This window comes from Thunnus maccoyii, chromosome 2 (genome assembly GCF_910596095.1).
Source record: "Thunnus maccoyii chromosome 2, fThuMac1.1, whole genome shotgun sequence".
Taxonomy (NCBI): Eukaryota; Metazoa; Chordata; class Actinopteri; order Scombriformes; family Scombridae; genus Thunnus; species Thunnus maccoyii.
This window is the reverse complement of record NC_056534.1, coordinates 11,936,106-11,960,180: the sequence shown is the minus strand read 5'-3', so window position 1 is coordinate 11,960,180 and position 24,075 is coordinate 11,936,106. Positions and strand designations below refer to the sequence as shown.

The 24,075-nt window shown below is 39.0% G+C and overlaps 1 protein-coding gene across 7 annotated transcripts in view; it reads left to right on the top strand.

The window, feature by feature from the left end:
* The first annotated feature begins 9,003 nt into the window (after window positions 1-9,003).
* The window catches only part of LOC121905573 (sorbin and SH3 domain-containing protein 2-like), a 55,359-nt gene continuing 40,287 nt past the window's right edge, over window positions 9,004-24,075 (top strand). For 5 of the 7 annotated variants that reach the window (XM_042423943.1, XM_042423934.1, XM_042423926.1 and 2 more), the window contains exons 1-2: window positions 9,004-10,257; window positions 16,259-16,446. The gene's annotated coding sequence lies outside the window, so the exon portion shown is untranslated. The remainder of the gene's footprint in view (window positions 10,258-16,258; window positions 16,447-24,075) is intronic. The other 2 variants (XM_042423962.1, XM_042423953.1) reach the window with 1 other exon arrangement.

The following is a 24,075-nucleotide window of genomic DNA, read 5'->3' as shown; positions in this document are numbered from 1 at the left end:
CCTTAAGCCATGGGGATCGAGTGAGTGGCGACCTGTTATGGTTGCTTTTAACATACAAATAGGATAAACTTTATACCAGCAGAATTGCACAAATCAAGTTACAGAAGTTAACTGTCTCTCATTGTCCTCATTCAGGAGCGTTACGATGCCGGGGAAGACATTCAAGTACAGCTGCCTGCAGACTTTCTTAGCATTTTCTCACAGGATTTGCATGTGCTGTTAGAATATTGCCATTGCCCAAACAGAAGACAGTGTCTCCAAACAAACAAAAGAGACAAGGAAAGAAGATGAGACCAAAGCAAAGTATCCCTTTTCCACAATTTTGATAGGATTTAGTAGATTGAGAATTAGTGTGAGTATTTCCAGCTGATAAATAAATAAATAAACATATATTCATGATGTTATTCTTTCATTCAGTCCTCTTTATAAGTTCATTCCCTTTGGCTAAACACACAAATATTTCTCTGGGTCATGTGGTCAAAACTGATTTAGCGATTTAGGTCTCTTTTGATGTAGTGGAGCAGTGCTGTGACCAAAGAAGGAAGAGGGAGATTCAGGGGTCACATTCCTCCTCCTAAAACACTCAAACCCGGACAGATTGCTTTGCCCCAAAGACAGCAGAACAATTTGTTACCGTACATTACCATTATTCCCATTTCCTGTCAAAAGTTTGTGCTAAAAATGTACTTACTGTGGCACAGGCTACTGACATGTCAACTGGAAAGGACTGTGGTGGTATATTAGTAGTTTTATTCTCTGTAGCTTATCCTGTTTAGAGGAAGAAAAAAAAACAGTAATGTTAATTCTTTACCTTAGCCAGTTTTTCCCATAAACATATAAATTATACTGTATTCATGATTCTTTCTGGATACAAACATCTTCCTTGAATTTTCCTTTTTGTCATCTTTTCTACTGTTTGGTTCCCATTATTGAGGATGACTGTGAGAGCTCAGACAGGTTGTTTATTCATTTATTTAAATTTCTAAACTGATTCTAGCCCCCACTAGGAACTGTGCACCATCCTGTGCACCATTGTGTACCACTGCTATTGTATGTGTGGTCTGTATTAATCTCCTGCTGGCTCCCTGCTCTCCCCTCTGCCATTGAAGGTTTGATAGGATTAATTGACCCATTACTTAATTACAAGCCTAAGAAGAAGCTGAAAATCTACGAAGAGGATTTGCAGCTTTAAACATAAATCAAGGACAGAATTCTGAAGCGGATTTTTTTTCATAAATACTTTCCACTAACAGGCTCATTAGCAAGTAGGATAGAGTTGGTAATGCGGTTGATTCTGCCAACTCTGTACAAGCGACCCCAGCTGGATTCTCCATTGCTATCATTGAGCATCACATAATAGCTAATTTGAACATGGGTATGAGCAAAAATACATCAAAATATGGGTTGCTGTGAATTACAAATATATGTTAAAATTAATTTTAAATTAATGATGTCAATAAATGTGTTTAATCGGGATACAAGTAATTTGTATCTCTAAATTGCAAAGAAATACCACTGTTAAGCTGTCCAGAATTGTTTTGACATTTTAATTTTCAATACATTTACATTACAAATTTGGTGAATATTACATGTATACTGTTAATAACTCACAAACCAATGTATTGGTCTTCTCTGCAAGTGTAAATCTTATATAAATACTGTATTAACTGCCTAATGAAGTAGTACTTTGTGTGTGTCAGTAGCTCAGTTTTATCTCTGAGGAACACCCCCAACTCCGGGAGTGATGTCCAAATTAGGAAATGTGCATCATGTAGCAGGTGGATGTGACTCCCCTCGTTGAGACCTGCTCATAGACATAACAGTGGAGCAGAGGACATAGACTGAGATAGCAATGTAACTGACCTGCACACTGGTATTTCTCCAAAACAAATAATTTTAAAAATATTTGTATGGAACAAATATTCGTAAAAAACTAAACAAATAAAAAAAACAACTATTTGTGCTTTGCTGAATAATGTATTTGTATTCGGGCACACCCCTAGTATATGATATAGGTGTATATAAATTAAAGTGCAAGTGAGTGCCTTAACAATACTAACATTCTATATTGTATGGACTTAGGGACAAAAATAGCTTGCAACCTGTCCATATTGTCTCTCAGCCTTTTCCCCAGTGCATGCTGGGAAGGACTAGAAAGGAAATACAGTAAAGAATAGAGAAAAAGACATAAAAAAATGAACTGAAGTTCTGTGGAGATGGTCCATGTGTTGCCCTCTATCGACTGTCTGCAAAACAACTTGACACCCCATCCACTTCAAACTTGAGAATGTTTCAGAACAAAACACTGATGAACAGATTCCAGCATGTAACTTAACAGTACAAATTCAGCTAAAATAGCCGAGAGCGCTAACACCTGAGCATCTCAAGTATGACTGTGAGCACACAGTTCAGCCAAAACTGTCAGGACTCCCTGTACTCTCTCTTGTTCTCTCAAAGATAAACAAGAATGTTATCTACTGTACCACCATACAATTATGTCAGTGTTATTCTTGCATGTTTGCTTGTGTTTTGGTTTGTTTTTATGCTGTAGGCCTAGTTTTGCTGTGTATTGACGCTAGCTGCAGAGAGAAATGAGGGTTTACAGAAAATCCCCACCTTTTGATAAAATCAGAATTTGGTTCTATTTCAGCTTCTCATTGGGATATCTACTGTAAGATAGCATTATGTTCATGTGTAGTGTAATCCATGTGTTCTTGGACTGTTCTTTCAGATGTAACCTTTTGAATAGGCTTGATGATGTCTTCAGACATTATTGTTGGCTAGACCATATTCTGGTGGATTAGGTGGAACAGTTGTTGAAACATAGTTGAGTTGATGATTCATAAATCATGCTTGTACTTGTACAAGTATTTTGTATATGCAGTATCTTTTTTTCAAACTCATGAATTTAATGGAAGTCAAAAGTCTGAATTATTTCAGTACTTGCACCATGTAATGCAATCAACTGCAATAGTTCTGATATGAAAACTTTTAATGTTGCAATTCTGTATTGGGATACAAACACATAAGCCAATCATGCTACTTTTCAGTTCAAATCAAGGTACGCTTTTCTTTGCAAAAAGAATAACATATTTGAAGCGTAGTTAAATAAACAAATACATAATGAAGAAACTACAGTAACAAAGAATAATACTTATTATCGTAATATGTCCTAATTCCTTAAATACAAAGTCAAGATTCCACATTTACAAAAACAAGAATGGACCTCCAGACTCTTCTCCTAAGTAGGGAGTATGTGTATTTCATCACTTATAAAATACAGTGTGAATTTAAGATAGACAAAGAGCATCATTGACTGGCATCACATTCTTGGAGATGCTCCTCACTAAGTCATAACACTTTTAATTGTTTCCTATATCCTGTTTGCCTCTGCAGACTCTCATCTCACTGTCTCATTGTTCATTGTTTTCATTTTTTCTCCACCAGCTTACTTACTGCTCTTTTGTGTTGATTTTGATTTCTATTATGTCGGCTTTGTCTTCATCTTTCCTCCTGCTCTTCTAGTGAGCACTCTGGCAGACATCACATCCAGCTATGCTATTTCATCAGCCGCAACACCACTTATCAATCCACTTAGCAGTCACACAGGAGAGGCTTGGCTTACCCACACTGAACGGTATTGAGGGGGATGAAGTGCGAGAGTAATATTAGAAATGTGTTCTGGAGGGACTGTCTATCAGTAATTGTGTTTGGAAGACACACGTGGGAAACATGGAGAGGTATGTTGCATAACAGGCACAAGCTATCCTGCCTTTGCTCCATGACCTGATAAGGAAAAGGAGTGAGGCGTATTAGGTTGTGAGCTACAAAAGTGAGATTAGGTATTCCAGTATCAGAGTGGGGTACTAACAGATCATATGTAATGCTATCTCAATATTTACATAATTAAAATGATTAGGAATGGACATAATCACCCAAACATATAATAGAAAAGGGAGAGATATGTAAGAAATTAAGATATTAGTATAGCTGATCTTTGAAATATGTTACATTATAATGGTAATTCTAGTATTCATATTGAATGAAAGCAAAAATTCACACTTTGCACACTTTTAAATGCAAAATACAAGAAGTGAATGAATGTTAAAGTAATCCAGAAAGTTAATTAATTTAAGAAAAGTAAGTTACCTGACTACTTGAGACAGCTAGAGAGGTTAAATGTTGAGTAAAGTTAACGGTGTATACCCCTAATATGGGATATTTAGAGGCATGTGTGGAATGTTGTTAAAGATTTTATCTGTCTGACAGTTAATATGTTTGGTTCTACTTTTTATCAACCATGTAATACCACTGGAAGTTATTACAACACATTTAAAGGGAATTTCATTGGCATGTAAGAGCCCTCAGATCTAAACACATTTGCTGTTTTTGTGTTACAAATATGATACCCTAGTGTAGCCTCACACTTCAGCAAATTGCAAGGAGAGATAGACAGAAATATTAGGACTCTAGTACTGTAGCGTATAAGCGTCTCTGTGTCCTGCTGTTGTAATTACAGTGTTTGACTGTGCTCATTATACAACTACAGCCTCTGTTGGTGTGCGCTGCCTCTGAATGTTTGACAGCTGCTGACTCCTCATTTGAAGGGGAGGGAAAAACAGGAGGGACTGCTCTGCTGTTCCATGCAGATGTGCTGAACTTGAAATAGTGTCACTAATTTGAGACTGAGCGTTGTTGTCAGCTTGACAACTTAAAAAGTAGAGTGAACTCAGTATGAGATGAGGAAACCACAACATTTGACTCACAACAACACTAAAAATAAAGTCTGTGTCTGTTTTACAGTACTTTAACCACTGTTGTGTTTTGTTTTGGGTTTTTTTTTGGGGGGGGGGGGGGGGGGGTCACATGACTGTCGTAATTAAAGCTACAATGATCTCACCACACAAACAAAGTTATCAAGACAAACAATTAGTTGTTTACTCATAAGAGCAGCATTAGAATCAAAGTCCCACACACTGTACTGGTCTCCACCAACTCCTAAGAAAAATATCTGGGTCTTTAGTTCTCTGTATGTTTGACTTTAACAAGCTAGTTGTTAACCTTGTCTGTTTGTCATGTGGTGCTGGACAGGTAGCGTGCAGTGGATATGTCAGAGGGGGTTTTTTTTTTGCTGAAAACTGCTGGCTGCTGCTGCTTGAAACAAGGGTTTACAAGAGCCGATTTGGAGGGCTTTGCAACCAAAACAATGAGCTAAAAAGCTCAATAGAGCTGCAGAGTTGGTCGATTCTTTGTGGCTTTGTCACTACAAGCAACCCTTTTCACATTACACACAGCCATTTGATCCATTGTTATTATAAAAAATATTGATTAGTGGAGCTTTAAGACTATGCCAGCAGTTCAGGCAGACCATAGATGGAACCTGTCAGGACCATTAACACCAACTTTGTGGACTATTTTGAACCAGTTAGGTCAGCACATTTATTTGTGCATGTTAAAATATTGAAAAAAGATGTGCGCCACAAACATTACAGAACTATTTCCTCCTCTCTCAGCCTCAAGTCTCACCCTGTCAAACATCTTAAGCACTATTGGTTTACCACTAATTGAAAAGTATTAAAAACCAAGTCTACAGTGGTTAACAGGGATTCAGATGAGATTCAGATTATATAGAAAGTTAATGCATTATTCATTATATGTTAAGCATAGTTGTATCAGTTTGTCATCATTATTTTTCAGGGTATTGCAAAACTTCATTTGAATTTCAATGAATTAAAATGACTGCTTATTGGATCAATAAGAATATGAAACCTGTGTGACTCATGCCCAGCATGTCAACTCCTACAATGAACCTTTTATTTGAAATGTATTGCTATAGTGTATGAATCAGCATGTGTCCAGGTTTATTTTAGTCATAATATGCATTGTCATGCAGTGAAGATTTCCATGAGGCAATCCTTTCTGGACAGATAGACAAATGATGATGTCAACTTGTGTGAGCTAAAATGTAGCCTGTGACTCTTATCTTCCTCTATGTCCTTCACAGTGTCATTTGTTATTCCGGTATCCTTCATCTTTTCTCTTCTGTCATTTTTCTCTGTTCTGTTGTGTCAGCCTCTCTCCAACATCTGTCATAACACTGCAGTACCAGCGTTTAATGCAGAATGAAGAACCATGAGTGACATAGGCATTTTCACCAGGCAACGTTCACTCTTTTTGATTGATACATCACAGTAGGAGGGCAGAGGCCATGGTGACTGTTGGGTTAGATGTGGTGTAATTTGTATTTTGGCGGTTGAGTGATGTTGGTTGACAAATTCAAGGTTTTGTCTTCTTCAATCACTCAGTGTAAGGCAGGGATGGACCTTGTAACTAACTGAAATGTTGGCAGTTCCCTACGGTGCATAAAACTATGACAGACATCTTACTTACAGCAATTAATGATGTGAAACTGAGTCTAATAATCAAATTAAACAGAAAGATTAACAAGAAAAACAATATAGCATTGTACAAGCATACAACAATAAACAGACAGAAGGTGAAAGGTTGACGTACATCTAAGCACTTTCTTCAGCGACACTGCTAAACAGAGAGATGATGCAGGACTCTACATCAGCAGCCTGGGCCTCTCAGAGATTCGCTTACGCGTTTCACCTGGTCAGCTCTTAGAAATCAAAGCCAGTCTGGAACGTAAGTGGAAGTGGCATGATGTCACTGCCAGACAATGTTCTCATGCACTCATAGGCCATCCACTCATTCAGCACCACTGTGCTACTTTAACATTGGCCAGACGAGTGAACCTCAGTATCAGCTGTTCCAAATGTGGATCTCTTTGGAAAGCAACAGTGGAAAGATGTGACAGGGTGCCACTGCTCAGATAAAAGAGTTATTTTCTCACAAGATCTATGTGCCAGCCTGCATTCCTCTGTGGGCTACTCTATGAGAAGCCAAGAGCATGGTTTGGTGGTAATGTACGTTGGTGCTTGGATATTAGATAATTGCAGGCGTGATGTGGACAAAGATAAGTGGCTGTGGTCATAAAACCATGACACATGCCTGATGATGACACGCCCTCTAAGATAAGGTTTGTGTTGCCATCCTAAAAGGGAAACACTATTATGGGAAGTGTTATTACGCATTTGCATTTGGATGAAGCTCTGGCACACATTCGGATACTATGTGTGGATTGTAATGTAGTGGTTTTCTTGACCATGGTCAGCCTTGGTATATCTTGTATCCAAGGCCAGCTTTTGGATTGCTTTCACGTCAACACTTCACTCCACTTTAGGTGAGTGTTGAACAGTGGTGGCCACCTCTACTACCTATGCTTAAAGCCCATTCTTGGCTCTCAGAGGGGGTGGGTACAGATTCCTGTGACTATATGTAGCGACACAGTCCAGCAGGCCTCGCTATCCTGGTTTTCTTTTTCTATATTGTGCTGTAATGTCCTAAACTCTGACCTTAGTATGTCTGCACCTGTATCACCCACGGATTCCTGCATACCAGACATAATGTATCGTCATCATCTTCCCGGGCCCCGTTAGAACGGATAGCTGAGAGTCTGTGGATAACATACCACCTATAAAAAGGCGCCTACTTGACAACAGTAAGATTCAGTAAGGGCTGCCTATACTGTGCATAAGAGCTGGCGATACAAGACCAAACACATGCATGCATAGGTACGCATTCACAAAAACACACAAACACACACACACACACACACACACACACGTACACACACAGAAGTGGTTTCGTTGACACCTCAGAAAGGTCAGCTATCAATAACGGTCTAAATTTGTACATCTTTAATGCTGACAAAAGAAAGGGTTCTTTATTGCATGCGACAAAATAACACTGCAGCTTGGAAGTACATTAATATTTACTGTTAATGTCATCTCTGGTATTATTTATATCTAAAATGACACATTAATTAACGTCAATAAGAAGCTCCGTAAATTTGTGGCATTAAACAGTAAAATATGGTCATGTCATTGCAGTAATATCCACCATACTATATCAACTGACAGGAAACTTGATTAGAAATATAATAAGAGTAAAGACTTGCTTTTGATGTAAACATAAAGCGAGGTCATTTACAAATTAAAAACACTGCATGCCTTTTATGGCAAACAAGATGGTCTGTCAATTCACATACATACAGAGAAGGAAGCAGCTTCATTATTACACCCACACGTGTCTGGGATTTACAAAAGCAGCGCAGGTTTAATGCTGCTGTTTAGTTTATTATATGTGCTATAGCTCTGCATGATCAGGTTTGTGTTTGTCAGGTATTTACATAAGAACTGCTGCATTCCTTAATCTTATCTTGGCTTTGTCTCTGATTCAATATCGACTCAATAGACCATCTCTAACAGGCCTGCAAAGATTTTAAGAATTAATGAGCAATAGGGTGCTTGTTTTCACTTTCACGAAGTCTGCAGATTTACGTCCCCACTGGTGCACTGAGGATTTGTATTTAGTGCAGCAAGAGATCATAATGGCTCAAGAAGAAAATAGATGGCATGCTAATCATGCTATTTCTTTTAAAACAGAAGAAAAACTGTGTGATAAATGTGTAAAAGCCATGTTTTCAGCCACAGACATGGACTACAGGGGGCTACTATCCAGTGTGTGAATAATTTAACAGTCTGGTGTGTGAGAATGAGGGGGTGAGACAGACACATAGGCAAAAAATTCAACAGTTAAGCCATAAAAAATCAAGACAAGGTTCAGTTCCTTTGCTTAATGAAGACTGAATGAAAACAAATACAGTTTACTTACAGGGAGACAAAACCATAATTCTGTTTCTAGTGTTTACCCAACAATTTTAATTGAAAATAGGATGCTTAAAAACCTAAGCTATGCCAGTGCTGATATAAATCCACACCAAAATAATCCAAATAGTCGAATAGTCCTATGTCAACAACTGAAAAATAAACACTTGTAGTGCAAACACTGGAGCATTTGCTGCAGAGTCAGACCAACAACCATAATGAAAACCTAACCATACTCATTTATCCAAAACACCTAACCTGATTTAAAAAAAAAAAAAAAAAAAAAAAAAAAAAAAACTCACAGGGAACAAATAAAATTCACATTTGTGCAGGTTGTGGTCTGCAAAAATCTACAGGGATGTCAGCATCTTCAATAGCCTAGATAGTTGACATAAACTTGAGTATTGATACTGTATAGTACAGTGTATCATCCGTGTCAAAGACTGTAAACTTATCCTCTTTAAAATCCACGTCAGTCTCACACCAGAGGGAAAAAAACAAAACAAAATAATTCAGGTTTTAGTAGATTATTCTCTCATTGCCTTTCATACTGTAAAACGCAAGTTAAGCCGACCTCCACAACTGTCCAGTTATTCTAAGGAAGTCAAGCTATAACTTAGGCTACTTGTCATTTATTAATAGCTCAGCATTTCCCTTGAAACAGTTTGATGACAACATGATATGCTGCCAGGGAAACATATGCTACACATTTTGGCACGGTATAGCTTATTCGTGGGATGTATTAGCTGGTATAGTCTCTAAACACAACAGCTCATAGCTGAGGTTCAGTCTTTTTGTGCGTTTCTATCGCAGACACTTGGTAAAGTGGCACTTTCCTGTTAGCAGTGAGCTGTACACAGGCCGGCTGTGTGTCCTCTGCGAGCACAGATTGAGCCGCGGGCGTTGCCATGGCTACACAACGACCCAATGAGAAGCTCGCGGTGGACTGTTGCTGAATGAAAAATAACAGAGGCCATTTTGCGCAGGAAGCCACTACATCATTCAATTATAATAAAAAAAAACGGAAACGGGAGGCAGGTTCAGTCCTTTTGTGGGCAGACAGTGAGTGTTTTCGAGCCCGGCAGAGCGGTGTGTGGCCGCGGAGCGACTGGCGCTTGTGGTCAAAAAAAAAAAAAAAAAAAAAGACATGCGGTAATTGTGCCGCGTCGCCTCTTCCTTGGAGGTTACCATCGTGAGGAAAGGAAAGGGGGCAGGACAGCTCCGCCGCATTGCTATGCGAGCCCCAGTGACCCCCGAGAGAGGAAGTCGCCTTTAGTTAGCTGACCGACACCGGCAACATCCATGCGCGTCGAAAAACAGGTGTACGGTTTCATCACACGGACACTGCACTAGCTTCTCAGCCGCTGTAGCTGCCTGTGTGTGAGTGTGTGTGTGTGTGTGTGTGTGTGTGTGTGTGTACTTCGGCGCCTGTCTGAGTGAGGACTTCACTCATTTCACATGGAAGAGGCTGATTACCTGGCGATATGTTGAGGAATTAGTCGAGTGAGCAGGCAGTCGTTTTAAGGTAGGTACACAGTATCAGTTATGTTGTTGTTCGGGGCTAATATCTTTCCTTCCGCGCCGCTTTTGTAGCAGCTGCAGCGGATCCGATCCAGAGCTGAATATTTGAGCGGTTTGAGGAGGTAAACAGGTTATTTTTGGAGCGTTTTTAAATGCGTTACAAGCAACAATGACCCCGTAGTTGTTATCGGCGAGACCAGGGGAAATGAATCAGCTCATCCTGGATGCGGTAAGGTCTGCTCTGCTTCCACTAAAGTGCATTCCGCTGGATTGATGTTTCCAGTGCATTTAAGGAAGATGCAGTCAGGGGCTGGAATGATGTCAAATATCGAAAAACACAAGCTTTTAAGCTGTTAAAAGATTGCTTAACATTAGTAGAGAGGACCGTCAGCATGAGAGAACAGTACACAGTAACTAACAGCCAGCTTGATACAGTTGCAATAAACAAATTGAGACATGCATGTTTAACCTAAATCCCAAATGCTTAAGATAATCTCTATTGTTAGCATGCACTTAAATACAGTGTATTAGTATCAATGTATTTATGTGTAAAAAGACATTATTCTAGGTTTCCTCAATTCTCAGTGAACCTATAGGATCCTTGAGTTTGTGGCCTGAGGAGCTACTTTATGTTGTACCATAACAACACTAACATAACAATGCCTTTGCTACACCTTATGAGTATGGTGTATTATAAATGCCTCACATGGACTCGGTAAAGCCAATAGTGCCATCAAAGGTTTAAATCAGTCTGTCATTTAGAGGGCTGTGGGATGAAAACCAACAGTGCTCTGAGTCCTGAGTGCTACTGCAATACTGCTTTTTATGTCATATTTTAAAATTGATCTGTGTTGCTTAGGACATATATATATATATGTATATGTATAAGGTTGTATGTTCCAGATCTTTCCAAAAACAGTAAGGAATAGTCAACCCCTTTGTTTCTTTGGTGCTACCTGCTAACTGGTTTAAAGAGATGATGTAATGAGAGGGAAAAAAAAGAAAAGGCTGGCCGAGATGGATGCTATCTGTAAGACCCATTTGAATGCTGGGTGAACAGGGAGAGCGGGGAGGTGTCCAGGATGCACAAAGTGTAACACTATCACTCCGGGAACCTCATACCACTCCCACTGTGGCCTACCTGGCCTGTGTGTGTGTTGGTGTGTGTGCTGTAGGCTATACTGAACACTGTCTCCGATGCAGTATTTTATGTATTTCTATGACTGCATACTTGTGTCTGGAGGAGAGGAAGTGGCACAGCAGGATGCAGTATGACAAGCAACAGTTGGCTGCTATTTGTCTCATGAGGGGCTTAAACAGCCTTTCATAGAGGCTTTAACATACACACATAATGGGCGATCATATCATTTTGACTTGATTGATGGCTAACGAGCCAGAAAGTATGTCTCTGTTAGCATTAACACAGTTGCACCTGCCAGTTTAGAGTTGTTACTCAGAGAGATGGTGTGTCTGTGTGTGTGTGTTAGTGTGTGTGTGTGTGTGTTTGAGAGAGAGAGAGAGAGAGAGAGAGAGGAGGAAAGGGGATCAAGGCAGGCCATCAGGGAATAGGAGAATGTGATACATTTTCTGAAAGTACAGAGTGTAAAAGGGGTTTACTCTCTCACAGTTCACTTTCTCGCTCTCTCTTTCTCTCTCTCTCTCTCTCTCTCTCTCTCTCTCTCTCTCACACACACACACACACACACACACACACACGCAAATTCCTTCTAATTTTCCTTTGTCATGTTTATTTCCTTGTTTTGGTGCCTTCTCCTCTCTCATTGTTCCCTCTGCTGTGTTTTGCTCCCACATCTTCCCCTCCTCTGCCCTTCTTCAGAGGCTGATGTCATGGCTCAAGTGATGTGTGAAAAGCTTGCCTAATTCTTATGGTCTCACTGATAAAAGGGGCCGCCTGCAGGACATGCTTGCTCCCTGAGCTCTCTCAATGGTCAAATCCTTATGAGCTTACCGTGCTGTTTGCAAAATACACAGTGACAAGTGACTAAATTCATTTGCAGGTACATCATTACTTTAACTTGTCATTCCCAACCATCCTTCATTTTATGGTTTTAAATTTAGATTCAGCTTGGCATTTAAATACTATTCCAGTCTAGACAGTTTTAATTTATCCATTTTAGTGGTCTGATGAGCAAACATGAGTTCATCACAGTGCTATAAAAGGCTTGATTTTTTTAAATTTTTTTTTTTAAAGGCTCATAAGTAGTAGAAGATTGGACATGCCTTAAACAGCTTATCAACACAACACAGAGGAATTAAGTACAATTGTTTGTCCTGCTAAGTTCGGAGAAAGTTTTGGAAGACCACCTTTAGTACACTTGTATATCAGACCATGGTGAATTGAGAAACACATGCAGAATGGTGACAACATTATTTTGATCATTTTTGTTCTTTATAAACAAAAATACACCACTTTCTGTGCAGCACTGCCAGTCCAGCCCATCACTGATCAAAACAGGTAATTCTGAAGGGTTGTTAGTTAAGATAAATAATAATTTTATTGCTGGTTTGAACTGTATTTTAGTTTACTTCTACAGTCTTGATTCACATCTAAAACTTGGACCAACAAAAGCACACTGGAGTTTCTAGCTCATAGTCCACTGCACTTTGTTGTACCAAAGCATCGAAATGTTGGCCTGTCTCTGTTGAACACTATATTTGCGGATGTTTTTTTTTTCTTTCCTTTTTAGATTTGCTTCCAGTTTAAGTGTTTTCCAGTAAGTGACACTTACTTATGTGTACATGCACAGCTCCTCTGCTTTTTATATCCTACCACTTACTTAACTGGGAATGGCAGAGCCTTGCAGACGCTGATAATGAATTAGGTGTTGAAACTGTACGGGCGAGACCATGTCGACGCGGCCACTGTAGTCCGGAGTGGCTCATAGGTCAAAGTGTCGGTGTGTTTGAGCGCGAGTGTGTGTCAACCGCTATAAAAATAGTTTGCTCTGGTACTTTAATGAGATCATTCCTAAGCTGCTTCTGTGTCATGTTAGTTTAATTGTTTTTATAGATCATTCCTTCACATGCAAAACTGGCTAGGAAATGCTTATCAAGGTCAAAATTTGGCTTAAATGGAAGGTGGATGTGACCCAGAACTGCAACATCAAATCCATCAAAGGTCAGGAACTTTGGCTTGTAAGATGTCGGTTCAGATGTTGATGGAGATCTTGTGGGTTATCTTTTGTAAAGTCTCATGTAGGTTGAAGGATAATGTCTGTAGTGGATAGATACTATCTCTAATAGGGAACTAAACTCAGGTGCTTTTCCTGTTTAGTACCTTATTGGTCCCCTGATACTCCCCTGATTCTGGCCCCAAGGTTACATCATTAGCACCTGTCAGTTGTCAGCTTTTCACCATACCTCACTGATCCTTGGCACGTGACCAGAAGATTCTGGGGGGCAGCTGCTGTTTGATCGCGTCTGCTGACACACCAATCACTGTAGCGGACCCCCAAGGTCTGAAGCTTGGGAGTTGTGTGGGACATAGCTGCAGGAGTTCTACTTATCACTGCAGTCATCTGTGCCTGTGTAGATGGGATTTTTACATTACCACTTCATCATTGGCACGATGACAGCAGACACAGATAGTGTTGATCCAGGACAACTCAACCAAGTGCATCCATGCTTGATTTGATTTAAAGGTCGGTAACATGTTGACACCCCGCTGAGCGTGATACACTCGCAACAATCAATCCATTTACGATGTAGATCCACATAAGTGATTGTTTTGTTTATTTTCATGTCATGTCTAAAAAAGGCAGTGGACTAAGGTGATGCCACCGCACTGTTTTATCTAATGAAGTTAACAACATAATAGCAGTCATAGTTTGCATTACGGCGGAAACATGTAGGCCGGGCAGGTCAGAGCAGTGTTTTTTAGCCTACCTGCTACACGGAGTCTGTCTTTGTAGTGTGCGGTTGCGTGCTAGCCGTTGAGTTTTGCCAAGTTATAATGCAGTTGGTTATGCAGGGTTTGTAAGCATAGGCTATACTAACTGGTGCTGAATTCATTCACTTAATAGTTTGTTTTAACTACAGGATCATGGATACACATTGATTTGATTGATTTATTTTAATGTGCATTGAAAAAAAAAAACCTCACAAGGTTGCACTGCTGCATTGCATTATTTTAATCATTTTTAACCAAATTGTACTTCTTCTTTTGTTCTATGTAGTTTTCTATGTAGTTTTAACCTGTTGGAGGGCTACACTGCTGCACATAGAGAAAAAAGAAGAAGAAGAAAGAAGAAAAAAATAGACCATCCACGTGAAAATAGAGATGAGCAGCACGATGCCCGCACGGGTGTGCATGACTTCCATGGTCAGTGTAGCAGCTTCAGTTGATTAAGGTAGATGCTCTTTGCTGTGGCCATGCTGCGACAGACGTGTCGTGCGCATCCGCGCCAGGTGTATTTCGGCCGTTACAGTTTAGAGCTGAGACGATTAGTTGGTTAATCGATTGGTCAATCAACACAAAAATAATTGGCACCTATTTTGATAATTAATTTATTGTTTCAGTCATTTTTCAAGCAAAAAGATAACAATTCCCTGGTTCCACCCTCTCAGTTGTGAGGATTTGCTGCTTTTCTCTGTTTTATATTATTGTAAAACTGAATATCTTTGTATATCAGATAAAACAAGCAATTCAAAGAAATTTTAATGAACGTTTTCTGTATCTGACATTTTATAGACCAATTGAGTAATCAAGGAAATCATTGTCAGTTGCAGTGCTGTTACAGTCGTTGAGGCTTTCTATTTTTTGCTGTGAAAAGTAAGTCATCTTATCAGCATTCACTGTCTACTAATGGAGCTTCATTACCATAAGTTAATGAATTTCTTTTTTTGTAGTGACTACTGAACTCTTGCTGAACCCTTACTATGCAGTTATTTGTCAGTTGCTGATTTTTGTCTCTGTTGTTTATTGTGGAGTATTGGTGTGAAGGGAGGAGGTGGAAGTGGTCCAAATAGCATATTGCACAGTAGCTTCCCAGCTGGTTTTAGGTGTCCAGGCTTTAAATATGAGATGCTAATAGCAGTAGTTACATCATCATTCTGGGAATAGCAGGGAGTCTGGGGTCTAGGTGCTTCTGGCTGACCTCTCTCCTGTGTATATTCAGCCTGTGTGTGTATGTGTGTGGTCATTTCCAAATATACATTCCCATATGGATTACACAGCAGTAAAATTATTAATGACACAGGTGAGTGGACACATAATTAGTCTGTATATATTTACAGTCAGATTTAACACTGACTGCACATGGTTTATTTGTGATAAAAAGAGAAAGAGTGTGTGTGTGGCTGCTTCCTCATGTGTACGCATGTACATTTGCACATCTCTCAGCAAGCCGGCCTTCACCCTCCTTGACAGGCAATCAAAGTGTCAGCAACAGAAAGTGAATGAAAATCTCATGTGAGAACGATTTGACACTCTTGTCAGTTTCCGTGTGGAGTTGTCCACTTTACATAGCCCCACACTGACGACATCGGCTCCTGCGTGTGACATTAAAGCCTGGGAGGAGAGACGGGCATGTGGAGGCTCTCTCTGTCTGCTCACGCCCACTGCTGCCCTAACCTAAGTCCATTTAATTATGCATAAATCATCAAAGGTGAACTTACCTGGTGTAATCTGTACCATAGAATGACAATGTGTATGTGATGTGACTGTGCTGGTGTTTGTACAGTATGTGAAAGAAAGTGTGTAATAGATATAGCCTGTCTTCGCGTGTTTCTGTGTGCATACTGTATGGTATGCATGCATGAAAACATGTGTGCGTGTGGTAAAATAGAGATAGTCAGCCCTGTCACTTAGCCCCCACCCATCTACACTGGGGGTAACTTTCCAGTCTCATAGACGAGCATGCCTGAGTCTGAAAATAGCCGTATCTGATCACTGCTTCACCCAAACAGGGAACTCTCTTTCCCTGTCACTCCCTCTCTTTGGCTCTCTAACTTTCTCCTCGTTCTGTTGTCTCTGTGTTTCCCAGGCTTTAGGCAGGGTCACATCTCGGAATAAAGTTTGACCAGGAGGAGAGATCTATTCTGAGCAGTGGGAAGAAGAAAGAAAAAAAAAATCTGAATATAAGAAGAGAGAGGAAGGAAAAGGCATTTGGGCACACAGCTCACCTATACCTGACTCTTCTTAGCAAGTCTCCAGTCTTTTGGTTTTATGACGGTAAGAGTTAAACTTTTTCTGCTTGATGGATTGTTGCACCTGCACTCTGCCGGTTGAGAGGTCAGGCTTGGGGGTTAAATGTCACAAAAGACTGCTGTGAATAACAAGTGAATAATGTGCTCATGCGCATTTTCTTGCCAAACACAGGGGAACTTTATTTATTAAATTTCAGTTTTTAAAAATGAATTTAAGCAAGCATCAGAGCATTATAGGTTCACCAATACAGGTTTAATTCCTACCTTCCAAATTCATAAGAGTATCCATAAAATATTTGAACGTATAATTTATTTTAAAGTGCTGTAAAAAAATCTTTAATGTGGCACTTGAATACGCACACAAACAAATCATACAATACTTATTTGATATATAGTTACTTTCTATGAGCGCATCTATGTTTGAAAGCGAATGCAAATTAGAAGAGATCTGTACAGCTTTTACAGCCTGAATACCAAAACAGAATTATATTTATCTCTTCTGCCAAAACCCACAATTATAGACTGAGAGTATAATTTTTGTCTTTTGTGACAGTGGACAGGGGAAATGGTGTCAAATAAAACAGTGGTTTCAACCGCAGCCACCTCTGAAATAGCATCAGTAAATAACAGTTTTGAGGGTTGAAAAGTTTTATACTTGAACTCAAGCACATTTATTGAGGCTTCAGAAAAAAATAATGTTCCAGATTTTTTTTTTTAACTAAAAAAGGGAAAGTTAGAATTAAATGTATTGTATATACAACAAAAGTTCACCTGTTGAACTTCATTTTATTTTTTTGTATCTTTATAGATTAAATGTGAACAAAAAGGTTCATTTAAGACCCCCAAAACTGCCTTGGCCTCCTTTCCTTTTCTATTTACCACTTACTTTCCCATAATTTTGACCCAGAATCTTAATTTTCCTCCCTCTGTCCTTTTTACATACTTCCATCTCTTGTTACACTCTTTTTCATAGTCTCTTCTTTCCCACTCAACAATAGCCATGCACCAATCCCTCCATTAGACCAGTCTCAGAGGTGTTGTGGAATGTCACCTTGACCCCTTCGGTACACAGTTAGGGGGTGGTTCCCAGCTTCGGTTCGTGGTTCAGTTCCCTTTCTCCCGGACTCGATATACCAAGAGACACTTTGTTTGTTCCCTATAAACATCACAGGGAACACACTCCATTTATCCATGCTAGATGTGTCATTATTAATACAGATAAATCAATAATTGTAGTCCTTCCAAAACTTAATGTGTTTCCAGTCTCTGTCCCAAACATTATTGGAACAGAGATTGATTGTCTGGCTGAATCTGTATCACCAGTGATGTAGGTAAGTAGTTACTCTTTGAGAGAGACAGAAAAGAATCGCTTTTGAACAGGACAGGCCTTATGTCTAGAATAAACTACAAAATGTTTTGAGGTATGTGATTCTGCAAATCATGGAGCTTAACAGGGCTGTACAGAAATACCATTGTTTCAGTTTTCAGCAGCTTTAAAACTTTTATCCCCTTGTTACTGTCACTCTGTTATGCCCCTCCTCTTCCTCATTCCTTCCTGATACTGGCTATTTGTTTAAAAGTGAATGTACAAAAGGACAAAGACATTTAAAAGTTGCCTTTACACAATAACAGCAAACACAAGGGGCTTGAGTTTCAGTCTCATGTGAATGTGTGATACTCACAGTAACCAGGTGTCTTTTTTGCTCTGTCTTAGATGGATAATACCTTTTAAAGATGTCTTTGTATTTAGGAATTTGGTCATTCATATTTCTCTCACTGCTTGTATTGCTTGTCACCATTATACCAACAAAGCTTCAAAAAAGGTTCATAGTTAACGGTTTTGTTCACTGACCATCATAATACTCATACACACATAAACAAAAAATCCTCTTATGCAGAGTGTTTGATGTGTTCTTCTTAATTTAAACAGATAAACTGTCACCTCTCTGAGACACTTGTATCCTGTTGGGATCGTGGAGTTTACCATGCCCTTTTAAACCATGGTGAATATTAGTAATTAAAAATGTTAAAATGACAGTATTTCCTCTTGCCTTACACCCCAAGCACATAAAGATTCCTCAGATAGATTTTCCCATTGCTCCGGACCACCTTAGAGGGTAAAGGGTCCTGTCTAATGGCAGTAAATATAGCACCCCTGCTAATCAAGTTCCTCTTATCTTCATGCTCTACACTTAACACTGGTACCTGGGGAATCCAGACTATGTATGGGGAATGTAATCTTAGTCACCACTGATAGCCATCCTGCTTTAATGTACGCCTTGCTTCAAATGATAAACTGTTATCAAGTATTTTGTTTATTTCCTCCATTAGATTTAGAAAATGTTATAAATCAGCAAGCATTTAAAGTCTTTCTCAAATACAGTGTTAAGGTGGGATGTAATTTACATTTAATTAAGTCATCAAATTATTGTACAAGATAGCTAATTTGACCTTCACACAGTCATTAGAACAATTTTTTTTTCTTGCTGTCTTGTTGTATTTTGCAGAGAACAATCTTCCCCACAAAAGTGATTAATAATAAACAGTGTTTACGAAGAATTTAGCTGGAAGTGCAAAGATAGACCATTTTTCATTGTAAATTTCTTTGTCACTGCTCCACCATCCTCCCTCATTCTTTAGATAAGACTGTTTACTATTCAAGTGCTTGAAAAAGCTCATTTCTGCCTCCCTCTGAATGTCTCTCCTCCCTTAGGCCTCTTTCAACACATTTGAGGCAGGCCTCTTAATTAACAGACTGTATCATATGCAGTCAAATTATTAAGCCTTTTGCATTGGTACCACATTGGATTCAGGTTAGAGTTTAAGAAAGTTGTATATAAAAATCCCTGTCACTTGTTAAAGAGTACATTAAAGGTCCCATGTGTAGGTAGTGGCATCTAGCAGTGAGGTTGCAGATTACAACCGACTAAATACCCCTCCCCTCCCCTCCCCTTCCAAGCTTGTAGGAGAACATACTGTGGCCGCGAAACTTGCTAAAAAGGCAAACGCAAAATGCCCTCTCTAGAGTCATGGTTTGGTTTGTCCATTCTAGTCTACTGTAGAAACATAGCGGTGCAACATGGTGGGCTCCGTGAAAGAGGACCCACTCCCTATGTAGATATAAAGTGCTCATTCTAAGGTAATGAAAAACACAACTATTCTTCTTTTCAGGTGATTATGCACTAATTAAAACATACTTATGAATATTATATTCCATTTCTGCCAAGTCTTCCACTAAACTCTACACCTTTAAGTGAAGGTAAATTAAGTTTAGTCATGCTGGACTATATAGCAGTTGAATCTGCTTTTGTTTGAAAAAAGTCTTTGGAAATAATTGGAAAACTCATGTTTAAAAGTTGACATGTACCCTCAATGCTGTGTTTTATATAATCTGTTTGTGTTACAGTGCCAATCACAGATCCTCTCAGGTTACTTGTTTTAGGCAATTTGCGTCATGAACACCCACTCTTAAGAAAAGAAAAGACACAACTGAATTTTTCCGTTTGACATAAGTTGGCGTTGCTGTCTTGTGAGGTTATGAGTGTGTTAAAAGTTAGTGGTTTTGTTTGTCTGCAGGTGTTTAACCATCACATTTTAAGCTAAAAATGTTAGATTCTGAGGTGACCAACACTTAACTCAGCCATTTGGAAATGCTAAAGCCACTAGAGCCCAGTTATTGCACAAAGTCAAAATGTCTAGTCAGGAAAAGCTCATGCTTCATTTTTTAAATTAAATTTAAATTTTAAATTTAAATCATTTTCCCCTCCATGTAACATAGTCATCCTTCATCTACTGTACCCACATTAGCTTGTTGTGTTTGTCCCCATTTGTAGCCTGAGGTTCTCTAATATTGTAGTCACTAGCCGTCATTACAGAGCTCTACATGTAGTGCACTAATCTTGGAGAAAAAGAGATGAAACAGTGGCAGCCCTCGAAGTGTTGTTTACTGGTGATGTTGTGCCCCCAGACAGCTTTAGCCAGACAGCTTACATAACACTACATGCTAATATCAGCGTCTTTCTATTTTTCAATAGTATGTCATTTATTCTGTGTCTGCTTCCTCAAATGATTTCCTGTTTGTAATTTCAACAACATTTCTGCAATATGCATCATCTTTTCATCTGTGTGTTTTTCATTTATATTTTTATTTCATTCTTGTCCGTGCTCTTTTTTCTGTATCTCTCTCTTCCTCTCCATGAACATCAGAGCACTATATAGTTAACGCATCTTTAGTTCTATATAGACATGGTAAGATAACAACCCCATGAATTGTCACATTCAATTCAGTCTTCTCCCATAGCTCCAACTCACAGTACAGGGGTTTGTGTTGCATAATTGCATTAGTGCTCTCAGGCCAATGGCTCTGCTCGTTAGTGGGGTTGTGATGCAATCTGCAGAACACACGGGCCTCTGTTGTTTGCAGTATGGGCAGTGAGTGGGCACGCAGGGTCAGTGTATTGACCTCCCTTACCCATTCATACAGCCAGAGGGGGGTCTGCTAATGAGTGGCAAGGTTGAACAAACAAGGCTGATAACAGAGGCTTTGTTGGAAGTGGCTGTTGTTCAACTAGTGGCAGTAATGTGGTGTTAGAACAATTACACAGTGCTGATAAAACCCTCCTTATAAAATGACCTGATCTAGCTCTGTATTTGTATGAAACAAAAGTTTCAAACAGTGCTTTATGTAAAGACTCATTTGTACTGCACTTACCATAGCTGTCAGAAATGTTTCTAATTTTTTAAATAATTCATCAATTTCCCTATGTAAAGTATTTATTTTGCTTTAAACCAATACTTACCATATTTCTTACTGGCTGGAGGTTATGGGTTTAAACTGTTTAGTGCTTATCTTTAGTCATTGTTCTAAATTCATATACACCCCACAGTATATAACCATGGCAGTGTGTTGAATTGATATCAACCCAATGAACAAGTGTAAAAGTCCAAAAATGATCACCAAAAATGTGATATTTTAGATATTTTGCAAATGATCAAGGTATAAGCAGTATAATCATTCTCATCTATGCATTAAAGGATTTTAACACTAAGAAGCAGCTAAGAACTACACTCAGCAAGGATTTTAACTCATGCCTTTACATTGTACATTAAAATTCTGTAACCGACCATGTTGCTGATTAGGACTTAAGACCACACGCTGAAATAGATTTTCAAATTTTTTTGCGGAATGATTACACAATCTTGGTGTAGTTTGAGTTGCACTTTGTTTTTGTTTTTTTTGTTTTGTTTTTTTTTGCTGTTTGTCACAGGGTACGATTTGGAACGACTACACAGGTCTGTGGTGCACAGTCGTGGTCTTGAGATGGAGGACAGGGAAACAAGACAGCATAAAAAGGGAGTTGGTGTGGTGGTCTGTGGTGCAGAGATAGTGGACCTATTATGCTCATTTCCAGCTCTATATTTTTAATCTTGGACTCCACTTGAGTAGCTTTGCATGATTCACAGTTCCAAAAACTCCTCATACATCTTATACTGGCCCTTTACGAAGCCCCTCAGTTCAGCCTCTGTCTCTAACAGGCAGTCTTAGTTCCTGTCACTTTAAGGCCCCCCTCCAGATGAGCCCATTCTGTTCTGATTGGTCAGCTTTCCGGAAGCCTGCCGAGGGGCAGCCGTATCAGAGTTCTGTTAAGTTACCGCCGATGCAAACCCAACATTTCCTGCTTTACTGCTTCATATTAAAAGCTTTTAAATGACTAAATAATGGGAGACTTTTATTGTGAAGAATTTACAGGAAATGAAACGTGTTCCTCACCAAATTAGCAGAGCTTTGTTGGCGATTAAAAACTTGACACAACAACATATGGAGATATTTGGTGCTATTTGTTCAGTTATAAATAATGCAGGGAGGAATAGTACAACCCCTGCTTACTTTCTCACCTGCACACACCTGGCCGAGAGGGAGTGAAGACAGTGTGAATGTTGGATTTTCTGTTTTAGAAAGTTACAGAAATGGTCTGATTCAGCCCCCACCCACCCCTCCTCCCCTCATTTCGACATTGGAAAGGTGTGTGGGTAGGGGGTTTCCAAAGCTGTTCTACCATCCAATGAGCAGTTCTGATGGAGTAGACTGACTTCTTAAAGGACTCAAGGGAGTTACTGAAGTTATCAAGTTTCTTCTACTTATAATAGCTTTTAAGTAAAGGATTATTTGCATCAAGACTGACTGTGTTTGCTGACTTCCTGTGATTCAAATTATAAAATGAAAAAGCCTTAGTATGTCAATGTAATTTACTTATGATCACTGTGGAAATTTGAACTACTATTAAAATTATCCTTCTCTTGTATTGTTTAGCACTGTATTGTTGAAATATGTTTACTTTTTTATGTCTTTTATGTATGTCTGGATAATGAATACTTGTAGCACCAGAAGAACTGAAATCTGTAAAATACAGTGTCAACTTAAAGCAAACAATGGGTAGTTCCTTATAGCTAGACTCTTATTTTGATTCCCAAGCCTTTTACCACAACCCTGCATTCCCCACATTTTTACCACAAAAACGCACCACTAAAATAACTTGGCTCCAATTCAGTAATTAAGGAATGAAGCAATTCTAAATTCTCCCTTTTTTGGACGGGTCATTCTCCATGTCAGCTGGGTTTCAGTTTCCATGCCTCCACTGAGATTTATGTTTGATCTCCAGGGACATTCTGTAGACTTGTTGAAAAGGGATTTGCTCTGATTCCTAGTGTAAAATTTTACACAGATTGCTCTGCTGTGCATTTCAGTTTCATCTCAATCAGTCCAGGCTTGTTCCTTCAGGCCATCAGTGCAGATAATAAACAGTGGTACTAATTTTCACAGAATATTGCACCTAGTGTGCATTAATATTTCTTCCAGAATCTCATTAAGCTTGCAACAGTTGACAGACGTTTCTATATAGGAATACCTGAATAGAAAATGTCTATTAGACCACTTTTGGGTTGAGTCTTTAAATAGATTTGCTAAGGAGCTTAATCTGTTGACATCCTGTGAGTATGTCTCAGTCTGAGTGACCACTTGAGGGTCAGGACCCTTGAGGTCATAGTCGGCTTATCTCCAATAACTGTTCACTCTCTCCTGCTGTCTACACATGTACGCACACACATGAAAAAGACTCTTAAATGCTCTGCTAAAATGATGTAAGGATTTAAAAAAAACAAAACTGTGATTAGATGTATATAATTAGTATATATTATAATGAATATACAGTACCAGTCAAAAGTTTGGACACACCTTCCCATTTCCTTGAATGAGACGTTTGACTGGTGCTGTATATAAATAATGATTTCCATTAAAACTGTGACCCTGAAATTAAGTATTGATATATTCTGCTTAATTTATTATTAGGGTGATGTCTTTTATAATATTAGTGGCTATCTTGGAGTCCCATCACTGATATAGGTTCCACATACCTTGAATCACTCCCTCCACAAGCTAAGTATGGAGGAAGATATGCAAGTGAAAGAGGAATGCATCCATAAATGGAGATTTAGAGTCCTCTGTAAGGCATTGTACGGTTTGCAACATCTTAAAATATGTCGGACTCAAAGCAAAGTTGTGGTCTTGAGATGGAGGACAGGGAAACAAGACAGCATAAAAAGGGAATTGGAAAAATTCTGATATTTTTTCTTTTGACCATCCGACCAAAATACATTA